General features: G+C 29.6%; 1 protein-coding gene across 1 annotated transcript in view; it reads right to left on the bottom strand.

Moving 5' to 3' along the window:
- The window catches only part of LOC100571354 (activating transcription factor 3), a 34,696-nt gene extending 10,947 nt beyond the window's left edge, over positions 1 to 23,749 (bottom strand). The window contains exon 1 of the mRNA XM_003243510.4: positions 23,576 to 23,749. The gene's annotated coding sequence lies outside the window, so the exon portion shown is untranslated. The remainder of the gene's footprint in view (positions 1 to 23,575) is intronic.
- Between the last annotated feature and the right edge of the window lie 2,753 nt (positions 23,750 to 26,502).

Below are 26,502 nucleotides of genomic sequence, written 5' to 3' on the forward strand. Positions count from 1 at the left end.
AATATACACACAATCGAGTGTACGAAACTACGAAAACAATAATGTCCCTTATACCCGTGGATAGGTTATACGAGTGCACCTACGACATTTATTTTCGGAATTCGGGATATCGCATGTGCAGGTCAAGACTTGGGATGCGATTTTGAGATTTTGCAGGTCCAGAATTTTTTGGAAGCTGCACAGACAAATGTCACGTATAAGTGTCCTATTATAGTATATAGTTCAGTTATATTGTACGCCCCCGGGTCAGTATTGGATTTTGATATAGTAATTTTCTCTTTGCTCGAACTTCCCGCGGGTACTTTTCACGTAACATATATTGGTATTTGGTACCTGCTTATAAAGTGCGTTTCACAACAAATGTCTCTCGATACTAACACGGTGGTTTTTACTCAGACCAGAGGTTCACAATTTGGGCTGGCACTCAATTTTAAATTTCCCGCCGTAATTAGATTTGGAAACCATAACGAAAAATCGCCACCTGGTGCGTATTTATTGATATTGAGGGACATTTATTGTGAAACGCACTAAGTAGTTCGTATATGTGCTCTCTTTGTAAGCTTACGAGAGAAAATATAAAGAGAGTAGTTTATTATAATATTCTAGGAAATATTTTTTTTCGGACACTCATCGTTTTGCGTGAACTTGGATGATGTATTGTTTTGCACCGTAAAAAATCCGTCGATCCGCGAATACTCGACCGGAAGACGAGAGACGACCTAAAGAATAATATTATATATATATATATATACGAGGAGGACGTCGTCGTCGCAGAGCCGCCTGCAGTCATCACCGTGCGTAATTTTTTCTATTTTTTAATTTATTTTAGGATCAAAGCCAAGTTTCGTCCCTGCGTGTATATTGTACAACATGTAAATAGTGTTATGGCAGTTGACAAACAACCGCACTCAACAATATTTTGCTGGCGGTATTGAATTTCACGGTAAAGGTGGCGGTTTTTATATCGCATAAATCAAACACCCAAAGAATATGGATGCAGAACAATAAAAGATTAATAATTATATTTTTATGAGCACGATACTTAACATGATGCGAAATCCGCAGTGATATGTATGTATTCACAAGCGTATTGATATGAGTATAATATTAATATAATATAATATTACATAGGTAACTATTATTATATATATATTTTTTTTTAATTTACATTTCTTGTATCATAAAATCATCGATCGTTTTGTATGCGTTCTATGTTTTATTTTTATTATTACATATTATTTGAATACTTTGTCGGTTGTTAGGACCGCAACAGTGTTTTCAACTTTCAAAACTGCAGTGTGTACCTACTACCTACTGGTGTGTCCGTGCCATAAAATGTCATATTATATAGGAACTATATATATATATATATATATATATATATATAATATACCTACGCTAATAATTTGATTTTACGTTTCAATGATAATTTCGAGAGGAAAACTTGCGGTAAAATAAAAAACTATTATCTATAACTAGTATGACGTGGGACTCGTATAAAAGGTGTACTCCGGACTCCGATATACAACTATAATACTATTGCTTTTGTTGGGAATTCCAAAACTAGAATATTAAATAAACGCATAGAATTTCTACTGATATATTATTATTACGTACGTCTATGACATTAATAACAAGGTGTGGTAGGCACCAATCTATTTAGAATTCCGATCGGTTGTTTGTTTCTTTTATATGTGATATGCGAAAAGTATAAGCTAGGTAATCTCATTTGTTATGTGTGTACACTGTACACTGTATAGTGAACACGGTACACTGTACACTGTATAATATTATATTATAATATGTGTGAAATGTAAATGAGAGACTGAACGCATTTAATATAATATATAATTATTATGATTTAATTAACTAACTTATTAATTTGAAATGATTAATAAATTATATTAATTTCACGTCGTGCGTCTATAGTAGGTATCTATATAACCAAGTCACCGAAAGCCATTTCGAGTGAGTCACTTGCAACCCGTTAAACTTTATTTTATATTTGCATGTAATTATATAGATATCACTACCGATGATCGATGAATATACGTCATAATATCAATTATATGCATTTGACCAATAACAAAATATCATAACATAGGTAGGTACATTGCTGTAAAGTAATAATTATTGCATAGTACAATAAGAATATAATGTACTTATTATATTATATTGTTTATAATAACTACTTTAATTATAAAGTAAAAAAAATGTTGGCTAGGTACCTATCGACTTCAGTGTTTGTAAAAATTATGTACAAGACAAATGTTTTCGTATTTGCTATAAATAATAAATTATTATAACACTACATGTTTAACATTTTAGCCGTTGACCTATATTATAATGGCTGTATAAACCCGTAACAAAACATAACGAACTTTATATTATGATATATTGTAAAATACAAATTAATATATCTATGTATTAAATATTAATATTCATTCAATATTTAAAATTATTAGTTAAATATTAAATATTAAATTATTAGTTAACTTGTACACAAACACGCACGGACGTGATTGCCGAACGCAATAAATTATTATAATACCTATTATACAGGTACCTACTATGCGCGCAAAATCATAAAGCGTGCACCGTGTAGGTACTATCGTGTATTTAAATGATTACGATAGGTACCTTATAATTTTCAACCGTATATTGTTAATTATAAAGTAAAATCTCGTTTTTTTTTTTTTTTACTCTAAGATAAAAGATTCGTTTGATCATAAACGCGTTATCGCGCGTAGAAGGTGAATTATTAATCACTTTCTTTCCATTAGGTGCAGTTTCCTGAAATGATAAGTAGGATTAATGTGAAACCATGGCCTCGATATGGGCAAATGCTCATCATCAATTGTATATATTAATATGTGTGTACTGTATAGTACTACAGTGCTATAATAGTGGGTGTGTGTTTGTGTGTTGGAGCATATTTACAAGTATATTTTTACATACATATACAAACACACAGACATACATACATACATACATACATACATACATACATATACGCATAAACATACATACTTAAATATATGCATACACATATTTAAATGAATTAACATTCATGTTTAATCGTCAGTTGATATAAACACTAAGCTCATTGACCATAAACATATTTGCACTCGATTCCGAACGAACTCTTCGAGCGATATTATTAAATATTAACATCGGAATAATAATATATTGTTGTTTTGTTTAATTAGTTTCATTCCAAGCAACATATAGGTTGTAGAAAACACCGTTTGGTGTCGGAAAATATATCAAACTGCACGTGATCACAGTCATCGAGTGTAGACGTGTAGTTCATAAATAAATTAAACTAAATGTTGCTTAAATGAATACTGCAGTGTTTCACCAAAGAAATTTATGTGGGAGCTCAGAATTTATTATTATTTATGATTATTAACATTATGGTAATAAATAATAATAACAAATGAAATGAAAAAAAAAAAAACAAAGAACTAATAACGACATTGTACACCTATCCAAGTGATTATCATAAATACGATTTATCTATACATTAAACTAAACAATGTGTAGTACACTATTGAACACTGTCTTTCGCAAATGCGTGATACATCATATTATTATGATATATTATGTGGATATAGACTTTTACTATATTATAGTAGGCAGGTATATAATAGCAAAATATAAAACGTTTAAAACTAAAACAGTATATCATCACCAGTAAAATACATTATGTGTGTGCGTGTGAATATAAGTACTTGTTTCAATTTTATTACATCGTATTTCACAGGGTAATAAGTCGTTGTTGTGAAACCGGAAATAAATTATAATTTAGGTTCCAACAAAATATTTACATCTGCAGATACTGCACACAACGCGCGATGCATTTATTACAATTGTCTTAATACTTCGTTGTTATATAAAATAATAGTAGTTAACGATTAAAGGTAAAAAACAAAACGAAAATTGGTCACACATTTATATCCTATATGCAATCAGCACTACGACGATGTCAGCTGTGGGCAAATTATCAAATACGTTTTCGCTGTTTATTAAAAAAAAAAAAAAACTCGATACGCCAATACTGACGAGCACATACCGCGTATATAATAATATAGGTGCATAATATTATTACTATTGTTATAAACTATAATATGTTATTAGAATGTGGTGAGAATATTGTAAAGAACGAGTCGAGGATATTATTATTATTTATGTGCATACTTTTTTTCTCCAGAATTCCGAATTTTAGTGGGTGTAGTACCTATCGTTAAACGGTCGATTGATAATTAATTTGTTTTGTGACCACGTATCTATATTATAATGATATAGCGGTGTACCTATTGCTAATGTACTATGTTATGGTAACCGCGGTATAAAGGTGTGCGGAAAGTATATTATTCCTGTATATACCACAAAACCGGAGGAAAAAAATATACAGACGATTGTTACTTTACTAGATCTGTGCTATTATAATATGTATTGTAATGATAATACCTATAATACCTACATATACCATGCAACGAACGCCTTCGATATTGTATCGTGATTTGTTAGATTTTGACGGTTATACTATGTAGGTAATTCGTAATAAATAATAATTTGTGTATTGCGCGCGCGTCCCGCGATGTACTGCATACACGCGCTTATTTTTTCCGGCGTACGATGGTCTCAAATAATAATAATAATAATACTAAAGCCGCGGTTATTTTTATGATTTTTTTCCCTGTCCGCGAGCCCGAACAACCTTGGCAGCCATTCCACTTTCAGACGATCCAAATGTTTCATCAAGTTGCACAAGACGTGCATATTATTATTATATAATATTATGTTATATCCACGAGCACGCATTTAATAAAATAATATATAGGTACCTATGTGTTTGACGTGTAACTCCGCATTGGTAGAAAATCACATTGTTTCATTCAATTGTTATAATATTATTATTATGTTGTCGCGCATTTGATTATTTTCTACCTATTTTTCTACCCATCAACTGTCGAACCGGAGATTTTTACCGGACGAATCGTTTTTCCGCACGTCGTACGCCGTATATCATCATTATTAATTTGATAGGTTTTCTAGCTAGTCCCGTGATGCGGAATCTCGAAGGAAAAACATCTCGTCGGCTTCGATTGCAGTTCGCAATCCACGGCGATCCGGACCTAACGTATAATATATAAGTACCTATCATTATAAAGTCAACGAGAGGATTCGGTTTTAGTCTTTTTTGTTCCGCACGGCCTCCACATAATACCTACGTATGTGCAGAGCGTTTCCGGTCAGTTATAATAATATGGACGACCGCCGCAACAAAACGCTAACGCAATAATTATATGCTACACACAAGTATTCGCATTTAATATAGAAGCGCAAGCGCACCGAGTCACATAATACACAGTACATGTTTATATATATTATATATGTGCATTACGATTTATTAATATACAGGGTGTTTCACATCAAAAGAGTTTAACCCTGTCAGAAATTATTTTTCTACCTGACATTTGATTAGAAGCTCAATAATTCCCCGACTCACATACACACTTATATAAGACGTATAAGTATGTGTATATATTATTGTTACAGGGTGTTTCTGAACCACAACAGCGATTGTCCTTGTCATTAACTTCAATTTTCTGGTTAAATATATTTTTAAAATATTATTGTTTTGCAGGACGATTGCTGTATAGGAGAACCACAGTTATATTATATATAATTCATAGATGTAGATTGTAGGTGCACCGATTATTTGTGATTTACCTCGGCTCGAAATAAAAAAAAACAATACAAATACAGAGCAGTTTTCATAGAACTTATAGTAGGTACCTACCTGTAGTATTACTGGCTAGTATAAATATTAATAGACATTTTAATCGAACTATTAATTTCCATTATACTTACACTAAAATATACTGTTGTCTGTTTTAAGTTTTTGGAGGTAATGTACTTATAGTAACGACTCGGTTGGTGGGCAGCGGGTGTTCATACGGTGGGACACTCTGTATATAATATGAACATTTAGATATATTGTACACACATGCGTTGGAACGAATGGAAACCTATAGTTGAGTGCAGGACACACCACACGGGTTTCTGCGAACATAACTCATAGGCGCCTCTTTCGCATAATATACATTATATTATAATGTAAGAAAAAAACATTACATTTAACTCAACTCGTTTTCTATTCCTAGAACTACAAGTTAAGTAAATATAATTAAATCATGAGATTTTTTTCTATTATTGTTTTTAACCGCACGACGAAAACGTACCTATATTACAGTGGCACGGATGATTTTTGTTCCATAGTGTTGCGATTATTTTATATAATATACTAGCTGATCCCGCACACTTCGTTGCTGATGAAAAATACAATTTTCTAAAAAAATTGTGATTATTTAACTCGCCTTTTGGGTGCAACTCAGTCTCCCCGGTAAGCAATCCGACTACGTCAGATCATAGAAAATGTGTGACATAGTAGGCAATTTGTGAAAATTCGATTTGATGCATGGTTGCACCTGATTAGCTTGATTAACCAATGACAACAAATAAAATAATAAATAATTATTTCTACTAATTATTTCTTCTATATAACCAATAGCAATAACCATTCATAAACAAAAATGTGCACCGTAAATCTCAACATCCTCATTTGAGCACCACCTCAATTCGGGTTCAATTAGGAATCTAAATCATCCCGGGAATCATTCAAACACACACAAAAAATTTCAAAAAAATCGGTCCAATCGTTTAGAAATGCATAAAGGATACACACACAGACAGACAAACATTCATTTTTCATATACCTAATATCTAATATAGATGAATACACATTATATTATTATAATATTATAAGATTTTAACAACCAACAGCGTCTCTGCAACGATATATTGAATCACGCCGTAGGTACGTCGCACAAGTATACCGCTTTGGTGTTATACAATTTTGATTTAAAAAAATAAAAATCGTTTATCAGTTTTTATAAACATAAGAAATCGTTCTCGCATTATACAACAATATTCCACTACCAATACTGTTAATTTGATAAAAACGTAAGAATCGAATCGTGTTCTTCAAATGTTTACTTGTATAGTCGTACAACATTACAATTATATTGTAATATTTCATGTAAATCGTTTAAATTCCAAATCGGATATATTTATAATAGTTTTTTTTTTGTACGGTTCAACTCCTTATAAATGCTTGAAATTTATGAATTATCTGATACAGACATACATTTATATGTATATAGGTACTTATTACATATATAATCAATGGATTTATAATTATCATAATTTATGTTGTATTATATTATCGTCACATTATCCACATAAGTTGTACTTATTAAATAACTTTTTCTTTCGTATAATGAATACAGAGTTCTTGAGTTTTTAATTTGCATGCATGTTTTGGCGTTTTATCTTTACTCGTGTTGCAATGCGCTATTAACCACTAATCACATATAAGTAGGTACTATATAATAATAAATCAACTGTTTGAATCTACCAAAGTACACTTCAATTTTCAAATTTATACGCAATAAATAATTATGACAAACAAATGCTGAAAAAAAATATGTGTTCATTTCAAAAAAGAAATATAATTATTATATTAATAGCTAATCCCGTGCACTTCGATGTCCGTTAAATGTACCAACTCTATATGACTCAAATTTTGTTCAATTCGTTATTTAAATTCGGTGTATGGTGTTCAAAACTTATCTTAACTTTTCCGTTGTCCGGAATAAAAATTCTGGTTTGCAGCAGTAGGTATATTATAAGGTAGGCAATTTACCTGTGGTACATCGCGGACCTCGAACTGTTTGAACGTAAATTTATGATTTAACTCTAGAGTATCAAAGTTATACCTACCAAGTTTGTCATTTTTACTTAATTTCACCTACGGTTAATAAATATAATCAATTAATACAAAATCCTAACCTAACCTAACTGTACTAAAACCCGATGAATAAATTCTTCTGTCTTCTCTGGACAGATGGCGCCTTTGTTATATATTTGACAACCCGATTTCCTGCCTTTCTGGTGAATTTTCCTAAAATATTCTTTCGTAAAAACTTTCTTCTGGCAATTATAAACATAAAAAAAAAAAAATTTGAGCCAAATCGAACTCGCCGTTCTCAATTGATGAGGTAACGTAAATTTTTCTCGCTCCATTTTTATATATATAGATATAATTATTTATAATCAAACTATAATTTAAATAATCATATGATTTGCTAGTTTTATAATAATTAATTAAACATATAATTAAATACACGGAAATGCACTATACTGCAGTAAATGCATCGTTGCGCAATGCGGGTTGAATGATAATTATCGAGCAATATGTATATTAAGAAAACGCATTATAAAGGGTCCATTAAAAATTTAAAACAAACACTGAACAAATAATATCAAATAATATACACGACCGTTTTTTTATTATTTTTATTGTCATTTATTGAAGACTTTAACTCTAGTTGCGGACTTTTAATTGTTCTAATAATTCAAATGCACTCCAAACAGTAAAATTAGTTTTAATTTTTACAGTTGTAAAACGTAGCAATGTAGAGTAATATAATCAACATACGTGTACGACATCCATCAACCAGCACAGTAAAATTGTAGGATACTTTTTAGGTCATAAAGTTGTTTACAAACTTCAAAGTTAGAACACACGAGAAAATGAAAAACACCACTTTGAACTCTACAAGCTGGAGGAATTTTAATAAAATATTATTATTATTTTATAATCGTAAGTAAATTATTTATAATCATACCACGGTAGCAGTGTGCAGCCAATACAATAGCAGCTATTGTCGTAACATATTTTTATCGTACACATTATATAATATTATGTTTGTCGGTATATATTATGTGCATCACGCGTCCTACTACATCGGTGATTTTTCAATCTGTATAGACAAGCAATGATAATTGGATCATGTCCCGATTATTGTAGTAAAACAAAACAAAAATCGTTTAATCCCGCTGTCGACGATAATACGGATTTTTTTTTTTTATTATTTTAAACGTGTCAAAGTCGTACCGTGATGTTCCCACGCGCGCGTCCTGCTGTACACAATGCGCAGCTCGTGTGACCCGAATATCGCACACGAAAAATAGAAAGAAAAAACCAAACAAACAAATAAAATTACCATGACAAGACGGTATATGTACCTTCGCACCGTATGCGCCTAACCTATCTGCGCGCGCGCTCACACACAAACACATTTATGTATATTAAATAAATGTATTATTATTATTATTATTTATATATATATTTCATGAGTTAAAGTACTTGTGTGCGTATGTGTGCGTGTGTGTGTGTGTACGTGTGTGTGTGTGTGTGTGTATGTGTACAACAGTCACGAAGAGCCGTGCCGGCCTTGGACTCCCGCGCGCGAAGACCGATCATAATATAACGACTGTCGGCGGTTGCGGCGTCGGCGTGTGTGTTGCGAAAATTTCATTACCGTAGAAATTACACATTATTTATTTTCTGGCGCGCGTCAAATGAAAACGAAAGGCTCACGAAGAGCTTAACGCGCGATAGCTGCAGGAGACTCGACGAGCGGACGTGCTGCAGGCGTACAACTCGAGATTCACGTCACGAGTATACCTGTACCTCTGTACCTGTACCTACCTATATATTATTTAGTCGTTTGATATCCATACAATAATAGTGATTAGTGATAGATAGATTGATATGTGTGTGTTTGTGTGTGTGTGTGTGTGTAACGCGGTAGACGAAGACGCACGTCGCGTGCATTACAATATTAGTCGACGAGACATCTGTTGCAGCATAAAACTTCCGATTAACAACCCTTCGGTATATATAAATTAAACCGTCGTGGCCGAAGTTCAGTCGACCGAAAAGTCGGATAACGAAGTGCTCTCGATCAGCTAGTAATTATAATATAAACAAAGTCATATTATCGAATAATCGGTAAGCGTCGCAAACTTATATATAATATAATATAAAATTTGAATTTTACCTAAATCTTAACTCTCAATATCTCTATTACAAGTTTGCTTAAATAAGATAGATACATTTGAATTTAAATAAGTTTTAGGTAAGTATGTAATATTGTTTTTCGATTTAATAATAATAAAAAAAAAATAATGAGTAAATCTGTAGATAATGTGACGTATACACCGAATATTGAATATAAAAGTAGGTAAGCTATTGCATTCTGTCAGCCCTTTGCGATACGTATATAGCCTATAGGTACCTACCTACAGTTATGACTTATATAATTATTAAGTTAATAAACACACTCCGTAGGTATAAAGAAAAAAAAAAGAAAAGTAAAACGACAATGCAGCCATATTATATATATAGATCCATATAAGTACCCACTCAGCCATTAGTTTGTTGGTACAGCGATTAGGAATGAAAGGTATTGGTTTTAAAATAATAATATGTTATATTGTATCAATCTAACGGCGCTTGATCAGTGGCGGCGCGGCGACGGGTGGCGACAAAAACAAAATAAACTCGTTTCGACGACATTGTAATAATATTATAACCGTATAGGTAACTGCAGGTATATAGACTGCTGGTCTAAACTGCTGCTGGTTACAAAGAAAGATAAAATTCCTCTACATTTTGTTATTATCATCGTAATAATAATATATTATACCGGCTAATATTTTTTTAAGGGTGGCGGTGAACTATTATCTTTTTTTTGTGATACGCGGTTATATACTTATATAATATATATTATGTATTATATATATATATATATATATAAATAATAATACACATAGTACACCCAAAGTACCACATATTATATTATGACATTATAATATATTACACGATAATAACGTTCTCTATTATACAGCGTGAGTAGTCTTTTCGAGTAAAATAACGTAATAATTTTTATGAAATTTATTGTTTATTGACCAAATCCAATACGACAACAGTCGAGTGCCGACACATTATAACTAAATTCCAGGAAATGTAAACTATTTTCTCTTCTTGAATAATATAAAATCAGGTATTGTGCACAATAACATAAAAATATGCATATAAATTATAAGATTTGACATAATGATATTATATATGTTTCAATGTTTGCATAGAAACGACGCGTAATTCTTACGGTCTTAGAACTCTAAAAAAAAATACTCATTCAAGAGCGTTGTATAATATATTATAATACGTTAGGTGTAGTGATAAATTTCGGAACTTTCAATCAGGAGAGAAAAAAAATGTGTTAGGTATTTTATAATTTTATCTGGTTTTATTTTATTTTCATAGAATAAAATGTGCTAAAGTAATATGAATGTCACGAAGAAAAATTAAGAGGACAGCAAAATTAAAAAGAAAAAAAGACGACCAGTTTACAAAAAACAGATAAGGCAGTTCAAGGCAACGTAGTTTAGTAAATGGTTATAGTTTAATATATGGTAGATATAGTTCAAAACTTTAAACATTTATCATACAATAATTTATATAATTATTTTTAAACAACCTTATAATTAACTTCGAAAACCTGCGGCACAACTGAAGAAAATGTTTAATTTAACAATTAAATAATTAAAGGTTGGTTCGCGAAAAACTGCACAAAAGTTGTTTTCAGACATAGGTATCAACATTTAAGATAATACGATGTTATTGATGGTCAAAAAAAGGATAAATAATGATCACAATATTATATTTATTTCATTATTATGCCGTTACAATATATTTTAGTATCGATAATGATATTAAAAATGTATGAAATAATTATGCGGATGACTTATTTTGCGAACATTATTTGTATAGAGTTTTATTTTTTAGAAACTGAGCATTTAATTTTTAAGACACCGAGTTTACCTTTGTGTACAAGTTTTAAATCATTGGCAACACTTACTTTGTACGCCATTGGTTTATTTCATTATTATTGAAGTCTGTTATTGATTTCTCAACACGTCAACTTAACGTATATTTTTTTTTTTAAACTGTTTGAAAAAAATTGTAACCGCATGGTATAAAGTGATGTAAATGAAAACAAACCTAGTAAAATTAATTACTAATGGCACATTGCCAACGGCCAAAAAGCAATGTGTTCAACTATAGTTGTCACGGCGATACGGGTAAATTTAAACTTCAAAACTGTATAATATGCGGTAGTTATGTACAATAACAATTATACACCATATTATGTACTGAATATTCTATATGCGCATACCTATATAATACTTACACTAGATAGTCGCATTAACTGTAGAATATTAACTTATCGACGGTGCAGCGATTTGCGTGTGTAGGTGACAGTTAGTATAATAGGTATTATTTTATATTATATTTTAAGTTTTTAATTTTAGGACCGTTTGTTGTGTTTCCAACGCCCTTGCGCGCATACATATTATTATAATATCATAACAATGCACCAGGACGTCGCGGTATTGTATATACCTATACCTATGTGTAATTGCAATTTGCACGCATCATCGTTTATCCCAAGAGATTTTACGCGTTGTAAAATTATTACTTGGAACCCGTGGACCGTTTTTGGATTAAGTGGCCGATGGTGAAGTGATGCATGTTACATATTATTATATAGGTGCTTATATTATGGACGCGAAGCGTTGTAGAATGACTATAATATATACAATTATTATATTATTGTTTCTTGAATTACATTATTGAAATATTAATCGTTTGATTTGCATTCTCAGAATAATCGGGGCGACCAAAGACAGCGAGGCTAAAAAATAAAATAAAAAATGAGAAAGAAAGAAAAAAAAACGATTCCCCGGGATGATGCACATGCTGAATTCTCACGATCATTTGGTACATAACATTTCACCGTGTTGTGCAGACGTGTGCGTCTGTGCGCCCAAAATTTATGGCTCACACATGCTCCAGTTTAATATTAATGATAAAAAAAAAAGAGAGAAAAATAATGTACATGGAACGATTCCAACCGGCAACGTTTTATCTTGTACATTATACATATATATATTATTATATCCACGCCGAGACTTTACAATACGTGCGGTTTATTTATTTATTATTATTTTTTATTGTATGTAATAAAGGAAATAACGAAAAAGGCAAACAATAGTATCGAGTTTAGAACAATGCAAGTTGACGTGCGATTTTTTTCACGAAAATATACGTATTCCTCTGCTGCACGATATCAAACTTGATGCAGATCCCGGTCAACGTCACGATCCGGCCATAAAGATAACGACATTTTGAATATACGGAGTGAACGGCTGAAGAGTGCGGTATATACTATGTTATAGTAAGATTGTACCGAAATATTATACTGTTAACTTAACGAAAATATTTCACATCTTACTATGTGCTTATCATTTTTTTACTACAAAATATAACTATATAATATCATTGATCAAAATTTTTTTAAATTTTAAATGCAGCTATAATATTTCTATACATCCGGTACCTATAGTATAATAATATAAAAGTACGTGTATTATGTAGGTGGTGACTGCGCCCATTGCAACTGCATTATTCTGTATGTATGTCGTACGTGTGCGGTGGTAGTTCGTGTTAATTCTCGTCGACAATGGTTCTCGTGATTTTCAAATGGCGAATCAACAAGTTTAGTTTTTTATTTTCATTCCTGTTCCAGGAACACCCATTTGGTTTTATTATCGTTTCCTCACCGATACGAGTACTGCACCACGACACGTTCATCAGCGGATAACACGCAATATTAAATCGTCTACGCGTTTGAAATGCCGAATACTGCCGTGGAATTATCAACAACACAATATCGCAAATAAAAAGTTTGCACTTCTCCACGTGCAGAATATAAAATATAAATTAATAATGTTTAAAAACGAAATTTTTATGCCGAACGTCTTATTAAATACGCGGTGACGACTTTCTGGACGCAAAGTTTTCACAGATTTATCCAATTATCCATATAAAATTGTAATGTATGACGTGACTATTAATTGTTTTTCGAATTGTAGTGATAGATAACTATAGGCATTAAATCCATGATGTTTGTATTTTGTATTGCCGCTACCTATACATGACATTATGGTGGCAATTATTAATTACCGGAAACAGAACGATTAGGAAGTATTAATTAATATTGTAGGTATCGGAATTGAATTCCTTCTTAATAATAAACGGATTAACGTTTAACGTCTCGAAGGTCACGCTTCGAGACCACTTTTATTTGATATTTATTTTTTACTCATTCACAGGTAAATATTAAATAGTATAGAAAGGTTCTCGAATCATATTAACCATCGTTGATGTTAATTACATTCAGTCGCAAGCATACACACACGCTGACACTCATACATATATATTCATACATATAAATTTAATATTAAATACATACCATTATGAATAACAAATTTAGATAGGTAATATACATTTTATTCTTATATGGCATGCAGTTATAACTTATAACCTGCATATTTTATGGTTATTCTTTAAGATAGATATATAATAGATAGATATAATTAGAATTTTTTTAACATTTTATTTGATTATATTTTAATTTTAATTTTGCTTTTCATTTTTACGATTTTCAATTGAAAATTATATTTAAAAAAAATATATACAATAATAATAATTTTATCCTTAGCGATGCATCTCAATTAAAACAATTTTAATGACACAATTCTAGCTAATAACATTTACGACCTTGTTAACATGGAGATCAATTTGTTTTTTAGAGTTATATTTATAATTTATGCCATTTAACTATACCTAAATGAAACCACTATTAGGTGTGGTTAGGATTTAAAGATTTACCCTACATAGCATTAAGTAAAATACTAAAATGTTGAACTTGAGCCAATATATAATATTCTATTAAATGAGTAGGTACCTACCATTCTTTATTTAATGATAAATATCCGGTAGGATGCAGTATAAAATTAAAAAAAAATATTTAGTAATAATACCAACATTAAATAACTGTACGAAAAATGTCTTTAATATTATAATATTATACAGTAATTTATATAGGTAATGATGTAACTCATAGCTATATTATACAGGGAAATTTAACACTTAAGTACGTACTAATGTATAATAAAATAAGTACTTAGATTTTTAATACCATTTAAGGAGAATCATGTGATGATATAATTTTTTTCCCAAACAAGAACCACCCCTTTTACTGTAACATTTCAAGCAAAAGATTTTTGGAAATTTAGTATCTAAATCAAAAATCGAACGAGTAATATAGTTGTCGAGTTATTACTTATTAAGCAATGTGTACTAAAGATATTAGTATAGGTTTAAAATATACGTTGGCTGTGATAGTTAAAAAATTATAATTATCTTAAATTATTGAAAATCTGCTAAAATTTTATAATTTTTAATAACTAACTGAGTATAATAAATAGGTACAAGACTAAATATTATATAATATAGTTAATATTTTATGAAAAAACATTGTCAAAAACTATTATCCCTAGGATATAAAGTTTAATAACACAAAAATCACTCTTTCATATTTTGATTAAGACACGTCAACATTTTAAGAAATACGACCTAAATAAAAATGTATTTGAGTACAGCAAAAAATAATAGTTATCGTTTGAAAAAAAAAGTGTGCATCAGAATATTTCTTAAATTGTGTAGAAAATCTAAGTACTTATATGAAAATATATGCTATAAGTGTTATAAAAAATTCTAAAAACGAGAAAATGAATAAACGCGTTATTAAAGGATAAAACGGGATGGAAATGATTAGTGTATCATTCTGTAATAATTCTAATAATAAAAAAAACTATGTAACTATATTCATAATCGTATGTTATATAACTCTCAATAGATGAGACTTTTTAAATTATTTATCGGATAATTAATTGAATTTGTCTCTAAATAAGCTGTTATTTTTTTTATTTCCGAAAACATATTACGTCAAAAATCTATCCATTAAACCAAATTAGAGCACTTAAAAAAAGACAGCCTACCAATGTAGTGATAAATATAATTGTACATTGTGACAACGGTGCAAGTATTCTCTTTTTTAAGTCCATAACCTCACTTTACTCCTACTATCATGAGCAACTATTTATTTTTTTATTGCTTAACACTTTGCCAGTTTCTGAATTAGCTTCTTGAGCATTGTCAACGCCTGACAGGCAGATGACCTGCAAGTACAATATTTCATTTTTCAAAGTCAAAATTATTTTAATGAGATATAAAACATGCTTTTCCTCAGCATATACAACCCTACTTCAAGTTATTTTGGGTGGAGAACTAAGTTTTATTTTCTTCTAAGTTCTCTCTTTTCCATCACTCACTCGTGAAGTTGCTATAGGAACTGGCAAAATGTAAGCATCAAAAATAAAAGAACACTGTTGCTCACGAAAGTTGGAGTAAAATGAAGTTACGGCCTAAAGAAAGAGTAGATCTGGCCACAAAGTAGATATATATACCTATCATTACTTGATAGGTTGAATTTTTTTTATCAAGTGGTCTTTAAGTTGGCCTTTTTATAATGGTTAAGTTTTTGATGGGGATTTCATTATTTTTTGTTGGTTACTACATTGTTTATTTACTACAAAAATTAAAACAGAATTTTTTAAGAATAGTGGCAATTTATAAAATGTATCATTGTAATATTGTGCTTATAAGGGTTTGTATTATACCTAAATATTTTAACTGAAGAAAAATGGAAAACAATAGAAATATTTTTGTCTTTGCTTACACTATATTAATATGATCAATCTTTGTGCCAAATTGCACGTTTCTACCCATAAGACAAGTGCACTATAATTATGGTAATGAACCATAGTCAGTGAGCCAGTAACAACATTTAAACTTTGAAACTCTCCTGCATATTGAAACGGTTTAAATATTATAGGCTAAATATTGCATTGTCCTATGTTATTTTGGCTTGATAATTTTTTTAAAATTTTAAAAGCCAAGAATCAGAAATTTAAAGCGGAAAAATTGGATGAATTGATTAATTTGTAAAGACACACAGAATATGCTGCTTGAACTTGGTCTGGCTCACTGCCGTGTGCTCAGATATAGAAAATAGAACTTGGAAGACATTAAACAAATTATTTAAGTATAAGAAACGAGGCAAACACTCTAGTGGACATAAAAATACACAAAAAAAAATTCATGGACTAAAAATATGTGTTTAATTTGTACGGCATATCTAAAGATTTTTTTTCTTATGGTACGTATTGACCGTGTGTAGTGCAGGTTGTAGGTTGTCTGTTGGACAGAATTTTTATTTGGGCAGTCACAGATTTTTTCCATGCGCGTTATTATGTGCGTATATAATTATATAGGACAGGTCTATTTAAATATTATCATGTTTTAAAAAATATTGTTTAGGATTTAAAATTTGAATGAGAACTTGTAAATATGTTGTAGATATTAAACACTAATTAAATAATAATTTACATAAACACCGTTGAGTGTTTATTTGTATAATATAATTATATTATGTTAATTAAGAATAATTGTTACAAAGAAAAACACTGTCAAGACAAATAAATTGCGAAAATAAAAAATAAAAATACAGTGCCAAGTCAAGACTCAAGAGCAATGTGAATTTAATAAGTTTAAGCATCGTAAAAAAATAATTGAGTTTTAAAATACAATACACGTAGCATCAAAACATTTAATAATGAAAGTTTTTAATTTTATTAGGTAACGTGAAATATTAAGTCAGATTTGCTTAGGTTTGGTTACAAATAATTATCAGAACAATTATAAATAATTATTCATAATTATTGCTTATCAATGTTTTTTTTATTTATATTCCTTGACAAATATTGTGCAGGTACCTACTACAAAGAGCATATAGGCTGAACATGAAATTGCTTTCTGTGAAGAGCACTTAAGAGTTAACATTTATTTTTCACTCCTTTATTGGCTCTCATTCGAAACAACTTTTAAACCATTAATAATTCAACTTCTTTGGAGCAATCATAATTGATTATCGTTAAATACTTAATGCACCTACAAAAGTATACATATATGGACAAAATTACTATATAACAGAATTAATTACTAAACTACATAGGCAGGTATCTGTTAAATGTTTAGAGGATGATACTTAGATTTCGTTTCCTTTATAGATGTACATATTAATTTAATAAAGTATATTATATACCTACATTACTAACAGCAACTATATAGTAATATATACTAATACAGAGTTTCTATATATGTATATATATATATATATATATATATATATAGTTTCTATAATATACCCAATGGTTTAATATTCACTAGATTCATGACTTACGATTTATCATTTGCCAGCATACCTATATATAAACAAAATATTATATAGCTTTCACCATTAAAAATTAAATAAATGTAAAAAATTAACATCACTACAAATAATTGTGTACCTATATAAACTAACGTAAATTATTTCCACTAAAACCACTGGGAATCATTATAGGGATAATAAAAAAAAAATTAGCTCTAAATGATCTGAATTCGGGGAGATGTCTGGAGCTTTCCACTATTATAAAAGATAAATTAATACAATAATTATTATTAGCGAAAAAAGATATTTTTGTAAGCGTCCAAGGTTTCTTTGAGCCGTTGTTCAATTTTACTGCGCGTATATATTTTCTCCTTAAGCCTCCGGCCACCATAAAACACTATACTTTAGTAGGTAGCTATTTCGTACTTTACATTGTGTGGTCTGAAATCTTTAGTATTAACCTCAATACATATTATATACACTTCATACATAAATACCATAATATATCATATACGTAATATTTATATTTAATGTAGTTACGCGATTACATTATCCTATATACCATATAGGTACCTACCTATATATATTATGTTTATAAGCGATAAAAAAAAGTAAAAGACATAAACATCCAACCCAAATGTATGACCAAAATAACAAATAGCAACAGGTTTATATTTTAATGTCTGATCAAACGATCCGATTATAATTTTATAATATATTATTGGTTATAATTTATATTGTTGTATACTTGTATGATATTTACCTTGTTTTATAAAACTATTTTTTTTTTTTGTAAAAGTCTAGATAAATTATAAAACAAATTGTGATCGACATATTTATGTTATTGTAAAACAAAGTAGGTACCATTTTAACAATATTTACCAATAAAAATGACTATGGTAAATATTAATATATTTAATCAATTTAATTAATAGCAATAATAATCGCAACAAGTTATAAACAAAAATGTGTAAATAGTACTTATTTATTTAAATATTGACAATTATTATTAATTATTGATTATTTATTTCAAAAACAAAATGATTTTTAGTGCTTATAAAACATTTTTTTTTATTAATTAAATTATAATTTATAATAATAAAAATAAAAATGAATAGTTGGAATTTAGCTCATTAAAACCTACCTATGACATTTTATCTGATAGGTACAGTATATGATAGAAGTTTGATGCGTGTTATCTTAAAAGCAAACGGAAAAAACCTATAAATTAAATTTGAATTATCTAATATAGAGTTGCATAATATAAAATACATTAATATCATTATAGATACAAATACTGAAATACACAATAGAATTCAATGAACTAGTTTATAATATGTAATTAGTAATTATAAAATGACAGAAAGCTGTCTGGAGATTTAAATTGATAAAATAATAAATATGTAGGTACAATTTGCATTACTCGCCACATCTATTTTTCACCAAAGCAAATCCCTTGGCAAATCCGCAAATAAAAAAAAAAAGTAACTTTTTGTTAAATTCATACTAATATTATCGGGATGTAACAAAATATACAGAATGTATTGTGTAGTTAGCATAACTATGAGCCTTACTGAGTACCTGCCTATTTCTCGTGAACCCTATTAGACACAAACATCTTTATAATCTTAGTTCTTTTAAATAGGTATACACACGCGCATTTCCGATAATAATATAGCGTGTGGACTTTATATGAACAAGTCAGTCGGTACATCCTTGGCAAAACTGTTTGCCGATTACTCAATATTTGTCATAATTATTCAAGATAAACATATGCCTAGGTATACTTACATTTATGGCGCAGTAACTAATAATGTTTTAATATATATTGTTTATGTTCATCATCACATTTTATAACCAAGAAGGAAAATTAATATTATTTATCTTATCAGTAAAAATAGATAAAACAATATACTACTAACATTTTTTTTTTTTTGATATTGGGGTAAAACGTCAGGCAGTGGAATTATAATTTGGCATAATTTGTAGGTAGGTACTATGCATTACAATACAAAATACACGTGGTTAATATAATCTTAATTGTTACAACTAAAAATATTATAAATAGGAGAGATGAGGAAATTAACATTATATAGTTGCCTAACAATAATATGTTTTTAAGGGAGTAAAAAGGTACCTACAATATGCATGTATTTAAGTGAACAAAATACAAATAAGTATTTATTTTTGGATAGAAAAAAATAGAATATTTACACAATGATGTGATTTACTCAAGTGTAAGGTATATACTTTTTTGTCATTTTACCATAAATATCACGGTAAAAACTATAATAACTATAAATGCAAAAATATCTATTTACCCATATGAAAAGGTCAAATATAGCGGTAAAAATTTGTAATGATACCCATCATGACAAATCGTTAAATATTTTAAAGTTATGATGTGCATACAAATATTAATTGTTAATTTATGCCTACTTAATTATATGTAAAAAAATATCTGTTTCGCTTTCACAACAATTTATAGATAAGTTTATACAGAGCGTTCAACATAAAAATATAGGTACACAGTTAAAATATTATAATATTATTATAAGATATTATAAACTTCAACACATTTAAATACCTATTATAGAAAATTTTATTATACTTATGAAATTATATTATTTTGAATAAATTCTAAACTCTTACGTTTCTACATTATACTATTTAAAGCAATATTGTTTTTAAAATGACTTCCTATAATGTATTATTATTATTATATGTTATGTTGTTATCTTGTACATTCCTTTTTTTTAACAAATTAATATTTTTAATACGTAATTTTTAACAATATTTTATTTAAATGTTGGTAAATTATATTTAGGTAATATTGAGAACGATTTACGTACCAAGTCTCTGTACAGTTAAATGTGAAAAAATGATACCTAATAATGTTTATATGTTATAACACCTATGAAAATATCATGATAAAGATATGAGATTCACAATGGTTTCATCAAGCATGCTCAGTGCTCACCCTCATTTTACATTCAATAACACATATAGGTACTTATATAAAAAATTTGATTTTTCAATTTTCAATTAACTACTAAAATAACTTAGCTATAAGTACCTAATATATTTATATTATACCTATATAATATCTATACTGACTTACAAAATTACTTATATTTTCAAATACTCAATTTTTTTCGTCATTTAAAGATTCTTAAGTGATCCTCGAGTGTCCTATGGCGATATAGATAAACTTATTTTTTTTTTCAAACAAGTACTACCATATTGTATTGTAAATTGTTGATTATTAATTTTAATTTTGATAATCCAAATTTAAATTTAAAGTCGTATTTGATTCATTAAACTTTGTTAACCAAGATTAAGTACACCATAATTTACAGTGATTTTAAAATTGTACTAATATATATATATTAGTCTATCAACATTTCATAATTTGTAAAAATAATCTGAGTATAATAATAGTACCTTAAAATATAGAATAGCTCCTGTCTACTGTATATTATAATATTTATTTTATATTTTATATTTTATATTGTATGTGAAACCATTAGGTTTTTTGGATATATGTAATGATATATGTAAATACACAAATATAATATCCTTAGTGCATACATTTTAGTAATTCAGAAACCTCTGAAAAGCAATTTGCGGAAACGGCTGTGGTTCTAATTTGAACAAAATAAGTTTGTATCACTGTAGAGTATTTCTTAATTGGTATAAAACTCTAAGTAAATATACTTAAATATTCTAAAAATCAGAAATTTAATTGAACCATTCATTAAAGGGGAGGAGGGTTAACATACTTTATTTGAATCATCCTATATAAATAATTTAATACTAAAAATAAATAGTAAAAGTGTGATGTATTATTTTTACTTTAAATTTTTATTCGAAAGAGTCATTAACTAATTTATATATCACATAAATTAAGTGATTATCTGAGGCCGAAGCTTGCGTAGGCTATACAATAGGCACGTGCTATAATTTAACGTCCTCTTTTTCACGTAAACGAAGTAAATAAAATAATAAATGTACTTTTATGCATGAAAAATCATAGATGTACCTATTCATAATTGTAATGCTGCAATGTAATATCCTAATGAGCTTGATTTAATGTTCATCAAAATATTCGAAATATGTGACTGCATGGATGCATATATTTTTTTTTACATTGTTCGTGATAGTTTTAAGTAAATTAACGTGTATAAATTATCTACTTATATAATATTATATTCATAGTTGTATAGCAATAACTGCAGTTTATCATTATAACGAGTAATTACTTCTATATTAATTATTATAATATACTGATAAACTTACCATCGCATAATATAAACATCACGAGTTCATTAAGATTACGTTCCTAAAGGTTATATTTTGATGACCGTGGATCATGAATGAAAATACGAATTATCGAGTATATTATATATTTATAATGAGTAAAGACTGACGAGAATTCGTCGAACGTTAAATTCTTATCAAATTTTGATTAAAAAAATAGGCACCTAATACAAATCAGTTTACTTTGATATAAATATAAATTAGTTAGAAAATAATTATAATCTGCAGTTATAGGTACAATAATATAATTTTATTATTACAATAATTATTGTTAATTTATTTTTATTTTTTCATATTAAATTTTGCAATAAATCATGCATTATAGTAAGACATTAAGAATTTAATTATAGGTATAGTAGATTGGTAGGAGGTACCTACCTGTTTAATATATTGCATATTGTCAGTGATTTTGAATAAAACTAATTATATTTTTACGTACCTACCTATAACCTGCAGGTATCTCATACCTACATGCTCTATTACTGTTTAGTAGGTATCATAGAAGACAGACAGATAAAATACATTTTTTTTTTTTTTATTTTAAGTCGAAATATACAATCTATATCAAATGACATAATAAGCATATATGATAAGGTACAGATAACATGAGTATACAAAATACAAAAAGTGAGTAAAGAAGCCACCCAATGATGACACTTTAATGTTGATAGTTATATATGAAAATGAAAATGAATTATATATATTTAATTAGTTAATATTTTTTTTTTATTTCTATATTAAAATTTGTAGCAGGTCTCTACACCATTTACGTTTTAATCGTCTAGGAGGACTGCCTAAACAATTAAAATAATAAAACACCTGTTTGTATAATAATAATATTATCTCAACAGGTTAAAAAAGGCTCCATGCTTCATGTTGTGTCCACCATTAATAAATGTCGTGTACGTGTGTAGGTACGGTTTTTGTCTACAATAATATTATTATATTCTTAGCGAAACTTTTCTCGTGTCTATTTAATATAGGTAAGCATCAAGAAGACGGGAAAGTGGAGAAAAAACTGCAGAGACTTGACATAGGTATCTACTGATATAATACCGGTGAAGTTAACTAATATTATTATAGTAGGTACTTACCGAATACGGTTTCGAAGTCAAATCGTCCGGGCACAACTGTAATAATCGTGATGTCGGATGATCGAGATCGGAAAAACAACGACGGACAGAAATCGCTGAGGACTAGCAATCGCACCGCACAAGAACGCACGTCGCCTCGCGACCATCGCGGAACTGAGCGCACAGCACTGACACTCGGGCACGCTGCCGGTGCGCCCCGCCGCCGCCGTCCCCCCTCACACCCCCCTCTCGCGTGGCATTTCTAAATTTAGCGCTGACGTCAATTCCCGGCGTTCCGATTGGCCGGCACGTCGGCCCGCCGGCCGAACCTATTGGACGGGTGGCCGGCCAGGGTTTGGCGGGAAAATTCGATTTTGACCGTTTCGCGAGGCCGCTTGTCACGTGCAAACGCACACGCACGCGCACGCGCGTGTCACGGACCACAGCCTAAGTGCCCGTCTGTCGTGGGTACATATTATTATTAAAGTGATAACGATATAATATTATTGTGTATTAACATATTAATAAAATATGTTATCTACCGCCGCCGCCAAGTGTATAGGTACCTTCAATAACAACATCAGCATATCAAATAATAATAATAGTATTTGGAGCACGTTGCCTATATGTACAATAGACAATAGTAACGCGAAATGACGTAGGTTTATATCTAATTTATATCTAAGTATACACCAAGTGAATAATATGTATAATAATATACCTACTAAATATATATTAACCTAAACCGTGTACTTGCCTATCTATATAGTATCTGCGCACGAGCTAATCGCGATGACGCCGACATGGGTAAATCCAGAAATCTGTTTGATTTTTATTGAACCTTAGGTATATTATATAGATACCAGCTATATATATCTACACAAATACATTACCTATAGTGAATTACAAACCGATAATCTATCGTAGTAATTATTTACTATTGTACATTTTTCATCCGTTATAGCAGTATAATACTCATATAATAGCATATAAAAATCACATTTAGTAAGTATTTTTTTTCAAAAGATATAACTAATACAAATTTTCAATTTAATAGTATTTAAAAAGTATGTGCTGCGTATACCTATTACATTTATATATAACTATAGATATAATAATATATTTGTTAAATATAAATTTGTTATAATGTATTATAATACACAGTACATATTATAATATATGTGTTTATTATAATAAGTACTATTAATTACTGTATGTTTAATTTATTCTTTATATTAGGTACCTACCAAAAAATGGCTTAACCTAACCGAAACTAGTAGTTTTGAATTTTTTTGATTAAATGTAGGTATATAATAGATATAGGTAAATACTTTTGGCATTGACAAATTGTTATACTTGAATTATTTGCATATGCAAATAATATTTTTTAATGTATATAGCTTTAGACACTAAAAAGTATCGATGTCTTAATCTGATACATATAATATGGCTATTGGGTGGATTTTAAACTGTGGGGGAAGGTACTGAAAGTTAAATACGTGTGTTTGTTAGCTTGGAAGATTTTTTTGTGGGCACACATAGGTATCTACCATACCCTACTGGGGGATGGTGGCACTTCTCTCCGGACACCGTGACTTGCCCGAGAAAAATGCCACCCGCGGCCGAGGTTTTGAGCCGGCGTCGGTGCGCGTCGCAACCGACGCCTTAGTCCGCTTGACCACTCCGTCCCCAAAAATATTTATATATTATACTATATTGATATATAACCAACAACCCACCGGTTATGATTTGTAACAATATAAAACGTGTTTATCATATTTTTCAAGGCAATATGAGCTAAGCAACACATTTAATAGGTACTTATATATACCTGCACAGTGGCGTCGAACTATATTTGAAAAGGGGGGGGGGGGCAAGTAAAAAGTTATACGGACCACCACCCCCGTTTACAAAATAAAAACGCTTGCTACAGCGCTGCATATGAATTCATTAAAAGCTTAGGAGTTAGGAACATAATTCATAAGTAGTTTGCTGGGGTACCCACGGACCCCCACGACCCCACCCACCGAAAAAAGGGGAGGGCGGTTGCCCCTCTTGGGTTATAGGTTCGGCGCCACTGTACCTGCATCACGATACTATACCTATACTATATATATGTCACTGTGTCAGTGACGGCACGCCGCGCGCAGTCTAGAATTTTGTTTTTTGATTGAATTTATTTTTCGTGTAGGTGTACCAACGGCTATGGTTCTTTTAAAGTTTTACAAAACGAATATCATATATTACTTTCTTATTTTTGTCTTTGTAACAATGCAGATAAACGCACATTACAGGAAATGCATAGGGATGCTTAAAGGGAAAAGCGTCGTATAGTTGCTCTAAACCTATAAGAGTCTACACTCTACATACTAATCTAAAGAGTCCATTATAATAGAGACAATAATTTTATCTTGCCATGTTTTATTTTCTAGTCTATACCTGTTTTATACGCTACATCAATATGTACAGGAATATAGTTAACCTCAACGGTAACTTTAATTTTTAATAACGAGCAAAAGACTTAAATACAATGTTTACTATGAATACAATATTATTGCACTTATACATGGATGAGACGCTAAACCAAATATTAAGTATTAACATTAAAAATATAACAACTATATATCTATATACCTACTGCAATTTTCAGTAAACCAAAATTATAAACTATACCTCTTCATGATCTGCATTTCAAATTTATCTAACTTAGCGAATAGTGATAAAATTGTGATAATATAATATAGTCCTTATCGAATATTTACCTATTTATAGATAGATTATCTCCATTTTTTATTAATGCAGATAATTGTCGGTCGCATAGGTCGTTTTTTATACATATAATATAAAACTCAATTTTTAAACTTCATATTATTATTATAACATAGCATAGGAAAATAACGCAACATAATCTGCAGAACTGTCAAATGCAACGTCGATATTATTTTATT

This window comes from Acyrthosiphon pisum, chromosome A1 (genome assembly GCF_005508785.2).
Source record: "Acyrthosiphon pisum isolate AL4f chromosome A1, pea_aphid_22Mar2018_4r6ur, whole genome shotgun sequence".
NCBI lineage: Eukaryota > Metazoa > Arthropoda > Insecta > Hemiptera > Aphididae > Acyrthosiphon > Acyrthosiphon pisum.